The sequence below is a fragment of the Rhinoderma darwinii genome, chromosome 5 (assembly GCF_050947455.1).
Source record: "Rhinoderma darwinii isolate aRhiDar2 chromosome 5, aRhiDar2.hap1, whole genome shotgun sequence".
In the NCBI taxonomy this organism is placed as follows: domain Eukaryota; kingdom Metazoa; phylum Chordata; class Amphibia; order Anura; family Rhinodermatidae; genus Rhinoderma; species Rhinoderma darwinii.
Window position 1 is genome coordinate 231,227,551 of NC_134691.1, and position 16,909 is coordinate 231,244,459.

Below are 16,909 nucleotides of genomic sequence, written 5' to 3' on the forward strand. Positions count from 1 at the left end.
AGATGGATGTGATGGAATGTACTGTCGTCCCTACATTTCAAGAAGGAGTAAGAATTGCAGTTGCAACAAAGCCTTGCTTGCCTACAAAGAGAGCAGCAATTTGGATTTGTTACTATGTTACCTAGAAGAATAACAAACTGTGCAAGGATGGAGGTTGTAGGAGCAAGGAGAAGTTGTCTGTAAAGTTGGTGGATGCTTATTTTCCATTTTGCAGTCCCTTGTCTCCCTCTTGTGGCCTCCTGGAGGCAACTAGCTGTGCAAAAAAAGACAGCCTGGCGGCCGGCTGTTGCAGTGTTGCCCTCTCAGGCAACACTGAGTGACTGACTGAGCCGCACCGTCTTATATAAAGTTCAGACGGAACTTTGCACGTGTCATAGTGGAGCCCTGAGGAGCCAGAGCCAGCTTTCTGACATCATAATGGGGCCTCAGAGATAAAAGCCTGGGCCCAGGCAGTGTTGGTCAGTGCTGCTCAGCAGGCAGCACTGGACTGGACTGGATTACAGCTGATACAAGGTGTGAAGGAACAAGGGGTGGCTGTGGGCATGCACTTGCTGCCGCTGCCAGTGTTTATCTGCATGGCAGCAGGGCATTTGGGCGTTGCCAGGAAGGCGTTTTTATGTAGATTCCTCCTCTTTCAGCACTGCATTGTGGTGCAAGCAAAAGAAGCAAATCCTGTCTGGCTTCCTCTCCGGCCTTTATTCACCTCCCGTGTAGCTGTGAGTGTGTGAGCCTGCAGGGCCCCATGGAATTGCCTAGAAGTAGGCTGAATCGCTGCAAGGGCTGAACAGCAGTATCGGGCAGGCTCGGGCAACGCGCGGCCCGTTCGGGTTATCGCTTCTCGGCCTTTTGGCTAAGATCAAGTGTAGTATCTGTTCTTATCAGTTTAATATCTGATACGTCCCTGTCGCTGCAGAATTTAGTATGTCAGTTAACTTCGGACATTTTCTGCATTTGTCTATGAGTTTCAAATTGATGATCTTCTCTCTCCTGGAGGTTCAGAGAGTGGCCGGCCAGAGACACAATGACACGCATGGGTTGGTGTTCAAAACAGTCTCTGCCATGGGGGGCAGATGCATCTTTATTTATAATGAAGTGAGAGAGAAGGTGTTACCCTCATGCTTACACATATACATACCACATATGGTAAAATACAGAGTTCCAAGCTTATCTTAATATATATATTTAGTTTAAATGGATTGCAAGTGTTTTTGGGTTTTGTCATGTCAGCCCTTGTATCAGCTGATTACAAGGTCATTAGGTCATGTGGCCGAAGCCTTAGAATAGAATACTCATCCCCCCTGTAGGCTGTTGTTAGCAGATCTTTGAGCTTTAGTGACAACTCAACTGTCCATTTAAAGCAATATATGTTCACACAAATAAAGATAATTAAAATATTTTTGACAATTCCCTTCTTTTGAACATAAAATTGCTTAGCCATGTATTCGAATATTCGTTCGAGATTACGTTCTGGCTAGATCCCCTAGACCAAGGCATCTTATTTTGCACTAAATGTGCAGTTTCTGTAGACACAGCTATACCACAGATAACAGAGAATGCAGCATTAACCCCTTACTAGCCAAAACTTATGAGCTACAACGTCAAAATGTCACCATGTGCTCCTGTCAATCAATGACAAAACCTCTTCACATGTTTTTTTTTTCCCACAATGGATATCTGAGACCTCCTGCTCTTGTAAGTAACACACATTAGTTCTATTAGTCTAACACGGTTACTATAGATTAACAATAAATCTTGTTAGACATTCCATGCAATTATTAAAATGACTGTTAAATAAACCAAAAAGGAAAAAGATTTACAGTAAAGTTTAAAATGTCTTGGAAAACTCCTATAACGAGAGGAAATTTCATTAGTGACAATTTAGGACAGATAATATACAGTATATTCCAACAAGCAGATCTGGATAGAAATCCATAAGAATCTTCACTTTATCAATCTCACTTCTTCTACTATCCGGGTCATTACACTTATAATTATCCTATTGGCTTTAACTCTATTTCCAGCCAATTCCTAATCCACGTGTCTCTATCTCTCTATCAATAATCCCTGAACATTTCACCCAATGTTTCCTTTTTAGGAAGTGAAGAGTTAATCGATTCCTTTATGAATTCTGATGACGCCTTTCTCTCAATGTATGGCTAATAACTGATCGCCTGTCACCCCGGGAAACCTCTTGTCTCTGTAAACCTTTGGGTTATAAAACTGTACATAGAATAATTATATGTTGGCACATTATTTTCTACTGGAATGTCTCTATCTATAGAATTAGACGCTGGTCAATTCTTACTGACAACTGACAACTGTGCTTCCATGTGTTTTTTTTTTTTTTCCTATTTCTGGTGCATTCAATCACTTCTATCTGTTCTCTGCAACTCTGTTTATTAATCCAGGGCCCATCATCTATCAAGAAATCATCCCTTCTAGTATAACTGAAAACTACCTGCTTGGGCATTCCCGTGTTTTGTTTTGTTTTTTTTGTTTTTTTTAATTTTTTTTTTCCTCCAGGTGCATTTACTGCCCCTTCCCCACATTGCTTTTTAACAATATCTGCTGCTGTTTTACCACACCCTGTACCTTGGGTGTTATGCCCCAATTCCCGGCTGGCCAGCACTTTACCTCGGGCATACTTCGATCCAGATTTCCCCATGCCCTCTGCTAAATCCCAGACTTACTAATGTAGCCAACCTTATCTTGACTTTTTCTCAATGGCTTTTGCTGTGTGATGTCACGCTGCAGCAAGTTATCAGAGTCAAGACAAACCTGGCCACATCCGTACTAACTCTTCAGTCTATTTTCCTGGCCTACTTAACCCTTCAGCCTACATTTAGTCTGTCATGGGGGTTCCCTATGCACTTCTGCTGATCAGTAGGGCAACCGCGTATATCTGATCGGTTTCCTAAACAGCAGCCAATTAACTCGCAAGTCCCTCAGTATACTATACTTTATGTTGTATTTAAAGGGATGGGTGTGATTTATAACTATTTTACTGTCTCAGGGGCCCGTGGATATTCTATAAACTTTCTAGTTTCAGAGATGTTACTTAATAATCAGCAACTCATTCAGATTGATCATTCGAGGATTAGCCCGCATACGTACTCTTACTTCCGGCCAGGTGCGCCTCCTATGGGTCACAGTCTGGATACGCGAAAGTCCTAACAATCACTTGGGCGGGGATGGTTACCCGTCACTTCTGCAAGGATCAATTTGCAACCTGATCTTAATACATACACAACCCAGGGGCCGGAGGGAACACTTCGGACAGGCCGTTTAGTGTTATCTCGGTATTTGGTTGTTTCTGTATGTTTTGGGATCAGAAAACAAACGCTCCCTTATCTCAGCCTCTCACAGATACACTCACAGATTCGTGTCCACTCACACACCTATTCCTATAATTCATACATACAACTCATAGACAAATGGTGTTCATGGTTCCCAAATAGTCAAAAGAGACAATACCTGGACAGCAGCTAAAACAAGAAAGAAGTGCACAGTAAGAATAACAGTTCTTACTCACCGGTTTTGTGTGCAGTTCTCCGTTATCTTAGCCGTCATCCACCTTCGATTGTCGCCTTCGATCTGTGTTGAGAATCCCGGACAAGAGCCCCCAAGTAATGTCGCTGCAGAATTTAGTATGTCAGTTAACTTCGGACATTTTCTGCATTTGTCTATGAGTTTCAGATTGATGATCTTCTCTCTCCTGGAGGTTCAGAGAGTGGCCGGCCAGAGACACAATGACACGCATGGGTTGGTGTTCAAAACAGTCTCTGCCATGGGGGGCAGATGCATCTTTATTTATAATGAAGTGAGAGAGAAGGTGTTACCCTCATGCTTACACATATACATACCACATATGGTAAAATACAGAGTTCCAAGCTTATCTTAATATATATATTTAGTTTAAATGGATTGCAAGTGTTTTTGGGTTTTGTCATGTCAGCCCTTGTATCAGCTGATTACAAGGTCATTAGGTCATGTGGCCGAAGCCTTAGAATAGAATACTCATCCCCCCTGTAGGCTGTTGTTAGCAGATCTTTGAGCTTTAGTGACAACTCAACTGTCCATTTAAAGCAATATATGTTCACACAAATAAAGATAATTAAAATATTTTTGACAATTCCCTTCTTTTGAACATAAAATTGCTTAGCCATGTATTCGAATATTCGTTCGAGATTACGTTCTGGCTAGATCCCCTAGACCAGGGCATTTTTTTAATGCCATTCACCGCGAAACGAATACTCAGGATACGTGTCTAGCAATAGGTGAGTGCACAGCGTTACATACTGTACACACCTGAAGATTTAGGGAATTACAGGTTTCACAATTCGGGCAAACCCATCTATCTTGGTGGTTTTCTACAGCTTGACAGATGACTTTATCAGGTATGGAAGCATTTAGTTTCACGTACACAGGTGGCTCTGAATGTTTCCTCCCTCCTCAGTTCTTAGGGGGGTGGGGGGTCTGGACCTCATGCACTTTTATATCCTGCTCTGTTTTCTTAACTGCTGATACTTTTGCAATCAAAAATGTTACAAGTTTAAACATAATATATCTCTATCTAATTAGCTGGTTGCAATCTGGCTCGGGTACATACTCCTGGTCTCCTGGGTGGCAACCACTTATATGCCTCGTACCCACATATATGACATACATGTTGGGTTGAAGTACATCCCTGGAGTGATTTAACACTCCTGCAATCCAGGAGAACAAAATTATGTCCCGTCCGGTGGGCATTCATCGATGCCACCTCTTTATTAGTTAGATTACCTCGTGTTACACCCTCTAGACCCTGCGTCATCCATTTTCTAGCTGTTTCTGAGCACTGGGAGCTGCCAGTTGCTCTTATCCCCAGACTATACATATATTGTCTCTCTTCCCTCACAGCTGGTGAGGTTTACAGCATCAAACAACATGTCATTTTTATTAACCTGACCTCTGTTTACACATCACACACTGTCATTGGGGTAACATCCAATCATGGACGGCCGTATTCCTGGCCTGAGATCTGTTTTCCACAGCACTTCCCTCTTTGAATATCTTACACGGGTAAACAGACGGAACCAATGCCCACGCTGCTATTACAAGAGGAACAACTCCAGGAGTGTAAGAGTTAAGCGCTAGGGAAAAGAGATGGGACCGCAAGGCCAAGGCAATAACCTCATCTATCTTCACATATGGCATCGTTTCTGAATGGATACATATACAATAATCCAGCAATGTAGTCAATACTGATATCACTTGATGTTTGATAAACTTGTAATTAAACTCTTCTTCTAGCTCATCATTTAGACAATAGGTAATGTAGAGATGACAGAAGATGGTGGTCAGCTGGAGCTTGACGAGACTCATAGTTCATCATCGTGATTGAGGACCTGTCAGCAGTGACCGGCGTGTCCAAGTTCTTTCCTTCCAATTTAACGGATGTGGAAGTTGTGAGCAGGACTTGGTACGGAGCGTCAGTGCGGCTCTAGTGCTTTACGGTGTCTCTTTAAACAGGCCAAGTTCCCAGCTGTAAACAATGTCCTCCTTTCGCTTAGGTTCTAGAATGGAATCATAAACATATTTATACATCTGCGTGAGCTGTTTCTTCAGAGCTCCCACATAATGGGTGAGGTCAGAGGGCAATAGGCAGGCACTCAGTCCATGGTTTATGGGTTTCAGACATGACCTTCTGGATTTTTAACTTTAAAGTCCCATTCCATCTTTCTACCTTCCCATTGCTCTTGGGATACAGGGTGTGAAAAGCAGCTCTATACCCAGGACCTGCAGGATGTCTTGGAGTTCCTCTCCAGTAAAGTGAATTCCTCTATCACTTTCTATTGTCTCAGGGACCCCATATCTACATACCACTTCTGAGAACCATCTTTTACTTTTGCTGTGGCCCACGTTACTGGCCACGCCTCAGGCCACCCAGAGAACAGATCTACACGGACCGGTACATGTTCATACTGTCCCACCTTTGGTAACTGAGTCAATCTGCAGTCGCTGATATGGGTAGTCTGCCTTTATCAAATGCCTTTTTGCAAACCGCACAGTTTTGCCTATGTTATGGCAGACACATATCCTGCACCTCTGGACAAATCTGGCAACAGCACTTGCTGAAACCCCGGGGGTACCCATCATTTGGTCACCATTGCACTCATTCCTTCTCTTGACACCTGCGTTGGTCCGTGCATTAGTTGGGTTATCATGGGGAAGAGGACTCTGGGTAGGCACATCCTGTTACCCACCTTCCATATTCCATCCTCCCCTTCACTGGCACCTTTTGTCTGCCAATGTCCTTTTTCCTCTTATATGGCTTGACTTTGTAGTTTACTTAATATTATCATGTCTATGGGACCAGATACTATGCTGGTCAAGAATACTACGTCCTCCTCTATGAGGGACATGAGAGCCGCAGCTTTCGCAGCCTTGTCTACTAGTCTATTTCCCCTTGCTTCGGGGGTAGTTTGCATTTTAGTAAGAGCTGGCACTTTACGTATATTTACCTGCTTTGGCAGTGTCAGAGCCTCAAACAGTTCTCCCACTCTCTCAACATTATGGGTTTACCCGTGGATCCAGCAAAATCTCTGCTCCTCCAGATTAGGCCATAATCATGTGCAATACCAAAAGCATATCTAGAGTCAGTATATATATATTTGTGGTTTTACCTTCAGCCCGTCTACACACCTCAGCGAGTACCTTCACCTCCACCTCCTGTGCTGACACGGAGGATGGGAGTGGTTGTTACTTTCTTACCTCTGTTTCAGTAGTGACAGTATATACCCAGTCTTGTAGCCTCCTTCATGGTGGTACCTGGAACCATCTACAAAAGAAACTCAAAAGCTGGATTAGATATTGGATCCCCTGTTACATGTTCTAATGTTTTTATCTCTGTTGTCATTCAAGACAATTATGTTGATGATCTGGGTACTGGGGAATCAAATGTGCTGAGAAATCAACTTCCCACCAGGCTGGAAATTCACTGTCTACTATTTCCTGCGACTTATCCCATTCCCTCTCAAGTCCCCCATTGACCATATATCCGTCTCTTCCTCCTTTGTTGAACCCTGCGGAAGCAATGTAGTAGGGTTTAACACTGTACATCTTTGTATGGTTAGGTTAGATGGGGTAAGGAGACTTGTCTTATACTTTGTAGACATGTGCTTAGTGTGTGCTTGATGAAGAATCTCACTAACAGCATGGGGCACCCTGAGAACTAGAGGCTAATCTTAGCACTGTGTCTGTTGTCTTGTCTTTGAGTAGAGCAGCTGCTGCTAGTACACAGATACAAGACGGAAGGTACAAAGTTGGGAGAGGGGCTTATTATAAGGACATACACATTTCTTCAGTACCTCGGCCTCCAAATACTGTCTTATCTGGTTATCAATACTTTTCAACTGTGGGAGGTTTAGAGGGCACTACTTCAACTGAGGTTTGGGGATGTTTGCAAACAATTTTAAGTCACAGGGGCCACAGACATACGTCCTACATCTGTTTACCCTGCGCCGAGAAGGAGGACAGGACCGCCCTCAATATTTCCTGAGGTGTGAGGTCCTCCTCTCAGTGCAATCCCCATAGAGTGCAGCACACATAAAATTTTGCATATCATCAGTAACTTCAATCTGTCCATCAGCCTTATATTGGATGACAACCTGAATTGTTGCAAGGAGGTCAGAAACTATAAGATTGACTGGACAGGAATCTGACACCATAAACGTGACAACAGCTCCTGTGAATGCTGTCATCTTATTTGCATTTTCATTTCATAAAATATATTCCCAATATGTTACTGTGTGTGTGTGTGTGTGTGTGTGTGTGTGTGTGTGTGTGTGTGTGTGTGTGTGTGTGTGTGTGTGTGTGTGTGTGTGTGTGTCATGTGCATATGTAATGTATATACCATCATTCGACAGAAAGGATACTCTTATAAATTATTAAGAGGTTTGCAAAATATTTGTTTCCTTAATTAGTATATGTCAATTATTAAATAAACCAATCCATTAACACAAATGATGAAACATATCGTGCACTATATGCGTCATCATATGCCAATAGAAACTTTTTAATATCAAATAATCATAAACTAAAATGTAACAATGACATATAAAAATCTTTCTTGTCTTGTCACTTCTCATGTGGTGATTTCAAATAAACCATTTCCCTTTAAAAATAGTTCAGCACACACCAGTCACTCACACACCAGTCACTCACACACCAGTCACTCACACACCAGTCACTCACACACCAGTCACTCACACACCAGTCACTCACACACCAGTCACTCACAATACCAGCTGTTCCCAGACACTCTCAGTACTGAGAATCCAATCTCACACATTATATACCTTTTGTGTGTGACCTTATGTAAAACAAGTATATAACTAGAGTGACTGTGTATAAACTCCTATTCTTGGATTCTTCATCCAATGAACTATAATCATTTAGTAATGCGAATCATATAAAATTTAAATATGATTGTGAATTTTTTTTTTTCCATTGTGGTCGACACATAAAACACATATAACGTAACATATAACATATGAACATAAAACATATAATACTCAATCCTGTATTCTTATTAGGCTTTTTTCCTCTTAATCTTTAAGTTACAGTTCTTATTTTGCACTAAATGTGCAGTTTCTGTAGACACAGCTATACCACAGATAACAGAGAATGCAGCATTAACCCCTTACTAGCCAAAACTTATGAGCTACAACGTCAAAATGTCACCATGTGCTCCTGTCAATCAATGACAAAACCTCTTCACATGTTTTTTTTTTCCCACAATGGATATCTGAGACCTCCTGCTCTTGTAAGTAACACACATTAGTTCTATTAGTCTAACACGGTTACTATAGATTAACAATAAATCTTGTTAGACATTCCATGCAATTATTAAAATGACTGTTAAATAAACCAAAAAGGAAAAAGATTTACAGTAAAGTTTAAAATGTCTTGGAAAACTCCTATAACGAGAGGAAATTTCATTAGTGACAATTTAGGACAGATAATATACAGTATATTCCAACAAGCAGATCTGGATAGAAATCCATAAGAATCTTCACTTTATCAATCTCACTTCTTCTACTATCCGGGTCATTACACTTATAATTATCCTATTGGCTTTAACTCTATTTCCAGCCAATTCCTAATCCACGTGTCTCTATCTCTCTATCAATAATCCCTGAACATTTCACCCAATGTTTCCTTTTTAGGAAGTGAAGAGTTAATCGATTCCTTTATGAATTCTGATGACGCCTTTCTCTCAATGTATGGCTAATAACTGATCGCCTGTCACCCCGGGAAACCTCTTGTCTCTGTAAACCTTTGGGTTATAAAACTGTACATAGAATAATTATATGTTGGCACATTATTTTCTACTGGAATGTCTCTATCTATAGAATTAGACGCTGGTCAATTCTTACTGACAACTGACAACTGTGCTTCCATGTGTTTTTTTTTTTTTCCTATTTCTGGTGCATTCAATCACTTCTATCTGTTCTCTGCAACTCTGTTTATTAATCCAGGGCCCATCATCTATCAAGAAATCATCCCTTCTAGTATAACTGAAAACTACCTGCTTGGGCATTCCCGTGTTTTGTTTTGTTTTTTTTGTTTTTTTTAATTTTTTTTTTCCTCCAGGTGCATTTACTGCCCCTTCCCCACATTGCTTTTTAACAATATCTGCTGCTGTTTTACCACACCCTGTACCTTGGGTGTTATGCCCCAATTCCCGGCTGGCCAGCACTTTACCTCGGGCATACTTCGATCCAGATTTCCCCATGCCCTCTGCTAAATCCCAGACTTACTAATGTAGCCAACCTTATCTTGACTTTTTCTCAATGGCTTTTGCTGTGTGATGTCACGCTGCAGCAAGTTATCAGAGTCAAGACAAACCTGGCCACATCCGTACTAACTCTTCAGTCTATTTTCCTGGCCTACTTAACCCTTCAGCCTACATTTAGTCTGTCATGGGGGTTCCCTATGCACTTCTGCTGATCAGTAGGGCAACCGCGTATATCTGATCGGTTTCCTAAACAGCAGCCAATTAACTCGCAAGTCCCTCAGTATACTATACTTTATGTTGTATTTAAAGGGATGGGTGTGATTTATAACTATTTTACTGTCTCAGGGGCCCGTGGATATTCTATAAACTTTCTAGTTTCAGAGATGTTACTTAATAATCAGCAACTCATTCAGATTGATCATTCGAGGATTAGCCCGCATACGTACTCTTACTTCCGGCCAGGTGCGCCTCCTATGGGTCACAGTCTGGATACGCGAAAGTCCTAACAATCACTTGGGCGGGGATGGTTACCCGTCACTTCTGCAAGGATCAATTTGCAACCTGATCTTAATACATACACAACCCAGGGGCCGGAGGGAACACTTCGGACAGGCCGTTTAGTGTTATCTCGGTATTTGGTTGTTTCTGTATGTTTTGGGATCAGAAAACAAACGCTCCCTTATCTCAGCCTCTCACAGATACACTCACAGATTCGTGTCCACTCACACACCTATTCCTATAATTCATACATACAACTCATAGACAAATGGTGTTCATGGTTCCCAAATAGTCAAAAGAGACAATACCTGGACAGCAGCTAAAACAAGAAAGAAGTGCACAGTAAGAATAACAGTTCTTACTCACCGGTTTTGTGTGCAGTTCTCCGTTATCTTAGCCGTCATCCACCTTCGATTGTCGCCTTCGATCTGTGTTGAGAATCCCGGACAAGAGCCCCCAAGTAATGTCGCTGCAGAATTTAGTATGTCAGTTAACTTCGGACATTTTCTGCATTTGTCTATGAGTTTCAGATTGATGATCTTCTCTCTCCTGGAGGTTCAGAGAGTGGCCGGCCAGAGACACAATGACACGCATGGGTTGGTGTTCAAAACAGTCTCTGCCATGGGGGGAAGATGCATCTTTATTTATAATGAAGTGAGAGAGAAGGTGTTACCCTCATGCTTACACATATACATACCACATATGGTAAAATACAGAGTTCCAAGCTTATCTTAATATATATATTTAGTTTAAATGGATTGCAAGTGTTTTTGGGTTTTGTCATGTCAGCCCTTGTATCAGCTGATTACAAGGTCATTAGGTCATGTGGCCGAAGCCTTAGAATAGAATACTCATCCCCCCTGTAGGCTGTTGTTAGCAGATCTTTGAGCTTTAGTGACAACTCAACTGTCCATTTAAAGCAATATATGTTCACACAAATAAAGATAATTAAAATATTTTTGACAGTCCCCTATCTGGGGACCATATATTAAATGTATTTTTAGAACAGGGAGATGGAAATAGAGCTTGCTCTGTCCACTCCACGCATTGACCTGGTATTGCAGTATTTCCAGGACCGGTGCACCCTTTCCTTATGTGTTGACTAAAATCAGATTCCAAAAGTGTTTTTTGTGTTTGCCATTGTTTCTGTCTTTCTGAAGGGATCTCCCCTTTTAATCCCATTATTTCAACACCTCTTGGACAATGCATGAGTGATAATGAGCTAATTGATTAAATGCAATTAATGAATACATTGCCACCTCTTGTTTTGTGTCGTCTGTGTGTCTGTGTTTCCGGCATTTCACATTGGAACAGCTCATTCACCTTCCTTGTCTTCTCTCCGCCCTCCCTTTTAGGTAAGTTAAAGAGCTGCACCTGAGCCAGCCACTGATTGATGCAGCACCACAGTCAAATAGTGGAGTGGAGTAGGGGAACAGCAAACAGCCATTAAAGCCGCCCGCCCGCCCGCCCGCCACAATGGACCTACCTGTGTACACTAGATGGATGTGATGGAATGTACTGTCGTCCCTACATTTCAAGAAGGAGTAAGAATTGCAGTTGCAACAAAGCCTTGCTTGCCTACAAAGAGAGCAGCAATTTGGATTTGTTACTATGTTACCTAGAAGAATAACAAACTGTGCAAGGATGGAGGTTGTAGGAGCAAGGAGAAGTTGTCTGTAAAGTTGGTGGATGCTTATTTTCCATTTTGCAGTCCCTTGTCTCCCTCTTGTGGCCTCCTGGAGGCAACTAGCTGTGCAAAAAAAGACAGCCTGGCGGCCGGCTGTTGCAGTGTTGCCCTCTCAGGCAACACTGAGTGACTGACTGAGCCGCACCGTCTTATATAAAGTTCAGACGGAACTTTGCACGTGTCATAGTGGAGCCCTGAGGAGCCAGAGCCAGCTTTCTGACATCATAATGGGGCCTCAGAGATAAAAGCCTGGGCCCAGGCAGTGTTGGTCAGTGCTGCTCAGCAGGCAGCACTGGACTGGACTGGATTACAGCTGATACAAGGTGTGAAGGAACAAGGGGTGGCTGTGGGCATGCACTTGCTGCCGCTGCCAGTGTTTATCTGCATGGCAGCAGGGCATTTGGGCGTTGCCAGGAAGGCGTTTTTTATGTAGATTCCTCCTCTTTCAGCACTGCATTGTGGTGCAAGCAAAAGAAGCAAATCCTGTCTGGCTTCCTCTCCGGCCTTTATTCACCTCCCGTGTAGCTGTGAGTGTGTGAGCCTGCAGGGCCCCATGGAATTGCCTAGAAGTAGGCTGAATCGCTGCAAGGGCTGAACAGCAGTATCGGGCAGGCTCGGGCAACGCGCGGCCCGTTCGGGTTATCGCTTCTCGGCCTTTTGGCTAAGATCAAGTGTAGTATCTGTTCTTATCAGTTTAATATCTGATACGTCCCCTATCTGGGGACCATATATTAAATGTATTTTTAGAACAGGGAGATGGAAATAGAGCTTGCTCTGTCCACTCCACGCATTGACCTGGTATTGCAGTATTTCCAGGACCGGTGCACCCTTTCCTTATGTGTTGACTAAAATCAGATTCCAAAAGTGTTTTTTGTGTTTGCCATTGTTTCTGTCTTTCTGAAGGGATCTCCCCTTTTAATCCCATTATTTCAACACCTCTTGGACAATGCATGAGTGATAATGAGCTAATTGATTAAATGCAATTAATGAATACATTGCCACCTCTTGTTTTGTGTCGTCTGTGTGTCTGTGTTTCCGGCATTTCACATTGGAACAGCTCATTCACCTTCCTTGTCTTCTCTCCGCCCTCCCTTTTAGGTAAGTTAAAGAGCTGCACCTGAGCCAGCCACTGATTGATGCAGCACCACAGTCAAATAGTGGAGTGGAGTAGGGGAACAGCAAACAGCCATTAAAGCCGCCCGCCCGCCCGCCACAATGGACCTACCTGTGTACACTAGATGGATGTGATGGAATGTACTGTCGTCCCTACATTTCAAGAAGGAGTAAGAATTGCAGTTGCAACAAAGCCTTGCTTGCCTACAAAGAGAGCAGCAATTTGGATTTGTTACTATGTTACCTAGAAGAATAACAAACTGTGCAAGGATGGAGGTTGTAGGAGCAAGGAGAAGTTGTCTGTAAAGTTGGTGGATGCTTATTTTCCATTTTGCAGTCCCTTGTCTCCCTCTTGTGGCCTCCTGGAGGCAACTAGCTGTGCAAAAAAAGACAGCCTGGCGGCCGGCTGTTGCAGTGTTGCCCTCTCAGGCAACACTGAGTGACTGACTGAGCCGCACCGTCTTATATAAAGTTCAGACGGAACTTTGCACGTGTCATAGTGGAGCCCTGAGGAGCCAGAGCCAGCTTTCTGACATCATAATGGGGCCTCAGAGATAAAAGCCTGGGCCCAGGCAGTGTTGGTCAGTGCTGCTCAGCAGGCAGCACTGGACTGGACTGGATTACAGCTGATACAAGGTGTGAAGGAACAAGGGGTGGCTGTGGGCATGCACTTGCTGCCGCTGCCAGTGTTTATCTGCATGGCAGCAGGGCATTTGGGCGTTGCCAGGAAGGCGTTTTTATGTAGATTCCTCCTCTTTCAGCACTGCATTGTGGTGCAAGCAAAAGAAGCAAATCCTGTCTGGCTTCCTCTCCGGCCTTTATTCACCTCCCGTGTAGCTGTGAGTGTGTGAGCCTGCAGGGCCCCATGGAATTGCCTAGAAGTAGGCTGAATCGCTGCAAGGGCTGAACAGCAGTATCGGGCAGGCTCGGGCAACGCGCGGCCCGTTCGGGTTATCGCTTCTCGGCCTTTTGGCTAAGATCAAGTGTAGTATCTGTTCTTATCAGTTTAATATCTGATACGTCCCCTATCTGGGGACCATATATTAAATGGATTTTTAGAACAGGGAGATGGAAATAGAGCTTGCTCTGTCCACTCCACGCATTGACCTGGTATTGCAGTATTTCCAGGACCGGTGCACCCTTTCCTTATGTGTTGACTAAAATCAGATTCCAAAAGTGTTTTTTGTGTTTGCCATTGTTTCTGTCTTTCTGAAGGGATCTCCCCTTTTAATCCCATTATTTCAACACCTCTTGGACAATGCATGAGTGATAATGAGCTAATTGATTAAATGCAATTAATGAATGCATTGCCACCTCTTGTTTTGTGTCGTCTGTGTGTCTGTGTTTCCGGCATTTCACATTGGAACAGCTCATTCACCTTCCTTGTCTTCTCTCCGCCCTCCCTTTTAGGTAAGTTAAAGAGCTGCACCTGAGCCAGCCACTGATTGATGCAGCACCACAGTCAAATAGTGGAGTAGGGGAACAGCAAACAGCCATTAAAGCCGCCCGCCCGCCCGCCACAATGGACCTACCTGTGTACACTAGATGGATGTGATGGAATGTACTGTCGTCCCTACATTTAGAGAAGGAGTAAGAATTGCAGTTGCAACAAAGCCTTGCTTGCCTACAAAGAGAGCAGCAATTTGGATTTGTTACTATGTTACCTAGAAGAATAACAACCTGTGCAAGGATGGAGGTTGTAGGAGCAAGGAGAAGTTGTCTGTAAAGTTGGTGGATGCTTATTTTCCATTTTGCAGTCCCTTGTCTCCCTCTTGTGGCCTCCTGGAGGCAACTAGCTGTGCAAAAAAAGACAGCCTGGCGGCCGGCTGTTGCAGTGTTGCCCTCTCAGGCAACACTGAGTGACTGACTGAGCCGCACCGTCTTATATAAAGTTCAGACGGAACTTTGCACGTGTCATAGTGGAGCCCTGAGGAGCCAGAGCCAGCTTTCTGACATCATAATGGGGCCTCAGAGATAAAAGCCTGGGCCCAGGCAGTGTTGGTCAGTGCTGCTCAGCAGGCAGCACTGGACTGGACTGGATTACAGCTGATACAAGGTGTGAAGGAACAAGGGGTGGCTGTGGGCATGCACTTGCTGCCGCTGCCAGTGTTTATCTGCATGGCAGCAGGGCATTTGGGCGTTGCCAGGAAGGCGTTTTTATGTAGATTCCTCCTCTTTCAGCACTGCATTGTGGTGCAAGCAAAAGAAGCAAATCCTGTCTGGCTTCCTCTCCGGCCTTTATTCACCTCCCGTGTAGCTGTGAGTGTGTGAGCCTGCAGGGCCCCATGGAATTGCCTAGAAGTAGGCTGAATCGCTGCAAGGGCTGAACAGCAGTATCGGGCAGGCTCGGGCAACGCGCGGCCCGTTCGGGTTATCGCTTCTCGGCCTTTTGGCAAGATCAGGTGTAGTATTTCTGCATCTGGTTTTGTTGGGAGGTGTCCGGGGTACCCTGCTCCTTGGCCTTGGGGGATCGTCTCTTTTCACAGAGAGACTTCACCCCCTTGCTGCTATTTGGGGAGTGGGCTTAGCCCCCGGACAACGAGTTGCGATCGCGCCTTACCCAAGAGGTCAACCGGCCTTGAGGCGTTTTTCTAAGAGCGTTCCGAGGGCGTTTATCGGGCTTCGTAGGTGTCTGGGGTACCCTAATCCTTGGCCTTGGGGGAGGGTTCCACTTAATTGTGGAATCTGAGCCCTTGCTGCTATAAGGGACAGGCTTAGCCCCCAGGCACTGAAAATGCCATTTACATTTGGATTTGCATCCGGGGACACCCGGTTGCGCCAGTCCGTCCGCATCGAGGTGGAAGAAGGCCATCGCCAGCGGAAGAACCTTCGCTTCATTGTGGAGGTGATTCTGCTGGACTTCCTGGGGCTCAAGCGGGCGGACATCCTGTGTCTCAACGACCAGGAAAGCCGCGGTCGGTACACCGTATCCTTTACGGCCGCGGCATGTTGCGACAACATGCACAAAAGATTGTCTGATGCGGACCAGAGTGAGGAGCGGCTAAATGGACTGAACTTTTTATTCCTCTACGGGGAGGAAGAAGTCCCGCTCGTGATGTGCATGTTCAGTCCATTTGTCTCAGAGTGTGACATTGAAACCTTCCTCAGTCGTTACTGCAGGGAGGTCCGCTTCTCACATAAAATCTTGAACACCCAGAGCTTCTGGAATGGCAAAAGAAAATATTGGGTGAAGTTCCGCCAGGATCCCAATGGCATTGGAGGCTTACATCACCCACCCCAGAACTTTGCCATTGGGAAGAATCGAGGATTCCTATTTTACCCCCAGATGCCAATAGCCTGCCGGAACTGCTTGAGATATGGCCACACCAGAGAACATTGTGACCGGCCCCATGTGGTGCAGTGTAACAGGTGTGGCCAGGTTGGACACGTAGCGGCAAAATGCAGTTCCGAGGTGTTGTGCAATCTGTGCGGCATGACTGGGCATGCTTTTAAAGATTGCCCCCGCAGAGCGAAATCTGGGCCACCCAGACCAGGGCCAGAGCGGCAGTTTGCAACATGTGCAGACGCCGCTGGTAATGCCCCAAAACGAGCATTGACGACTGAGGGGTCCAGGCCAAAGTCCTTCACAGCTCCATCGGGGGGCCCACCGATGTCAGCCTCGAGGGACGGCCATAGGGATTCCACCGGGTCCAGGCAGAGCAGGAGGAATTCTGACTCTGCTGGACATAAGTTGACCGGCACCTCTGCAAACAGGTCCTCTGCTCCGCCTGCAGTGGACCCTGTTGAGGCAGTGGTTAGCGACAGGCGTCGTGGCTCCGTAGGTTCTGCAGTAGGACCTGACGCCTGTCCCAAGAGTGTGGGCATGGAGC

At 44.6% G+C, this 16,909-nt stretch overlaps 3 non-coding genes and 1 pseudogene across 3 annotated transcripts; all 4 read left to right on the forward strand.

The window, feature by feature from the left end:
- The first annotated feature begins 830 nt into the window (after positions 1 to 830).
- LOC142654447 (U2 spliceosomal RNA) lies at positions 831 to 1,020 on the forward strand. Its single transcript, XR_012849052.1, has one exon. It is a non-coding gene; the product is annotated as a U2 spliceosomal RNA (small nuclear RNA).
- A 10,137-nt stretch (positions 1,021 to 11,157) lies between these two features.
- LOC142654473 (U2 spliceosomal RNA) lies at positions 11,158 to 11,368 on the forward strand (annotated as a pseudogene).
- A 1,239-nt stretch (positions 11,369 to 12,607) lies between these two features.
- LOC142655136 (U2 spliceosomal RNA) lies at positions 12,608 to 12,798 on the forward strand. The gene has a single exon (XR_012849425.1). It is a non-coding gene; the product is annotated as a U2 spliceosomal RNA (small nuclear RNA).
- Positions 12,799 to 14,032: 1,234 nt separating this feature from the next.
- Positions 14,033 to 14,223, forward strand: LOC142653239 (U2 spliceosomal RNA). Its single transcript, XR_012848177.1, has one exon. It is a non-coding gene; the product is annotated as a U2 spliceosomal RNA (small nuclear RNA).
- Positions 14,224 to 16,909: the final 2,686 nt, after the last annotated feature.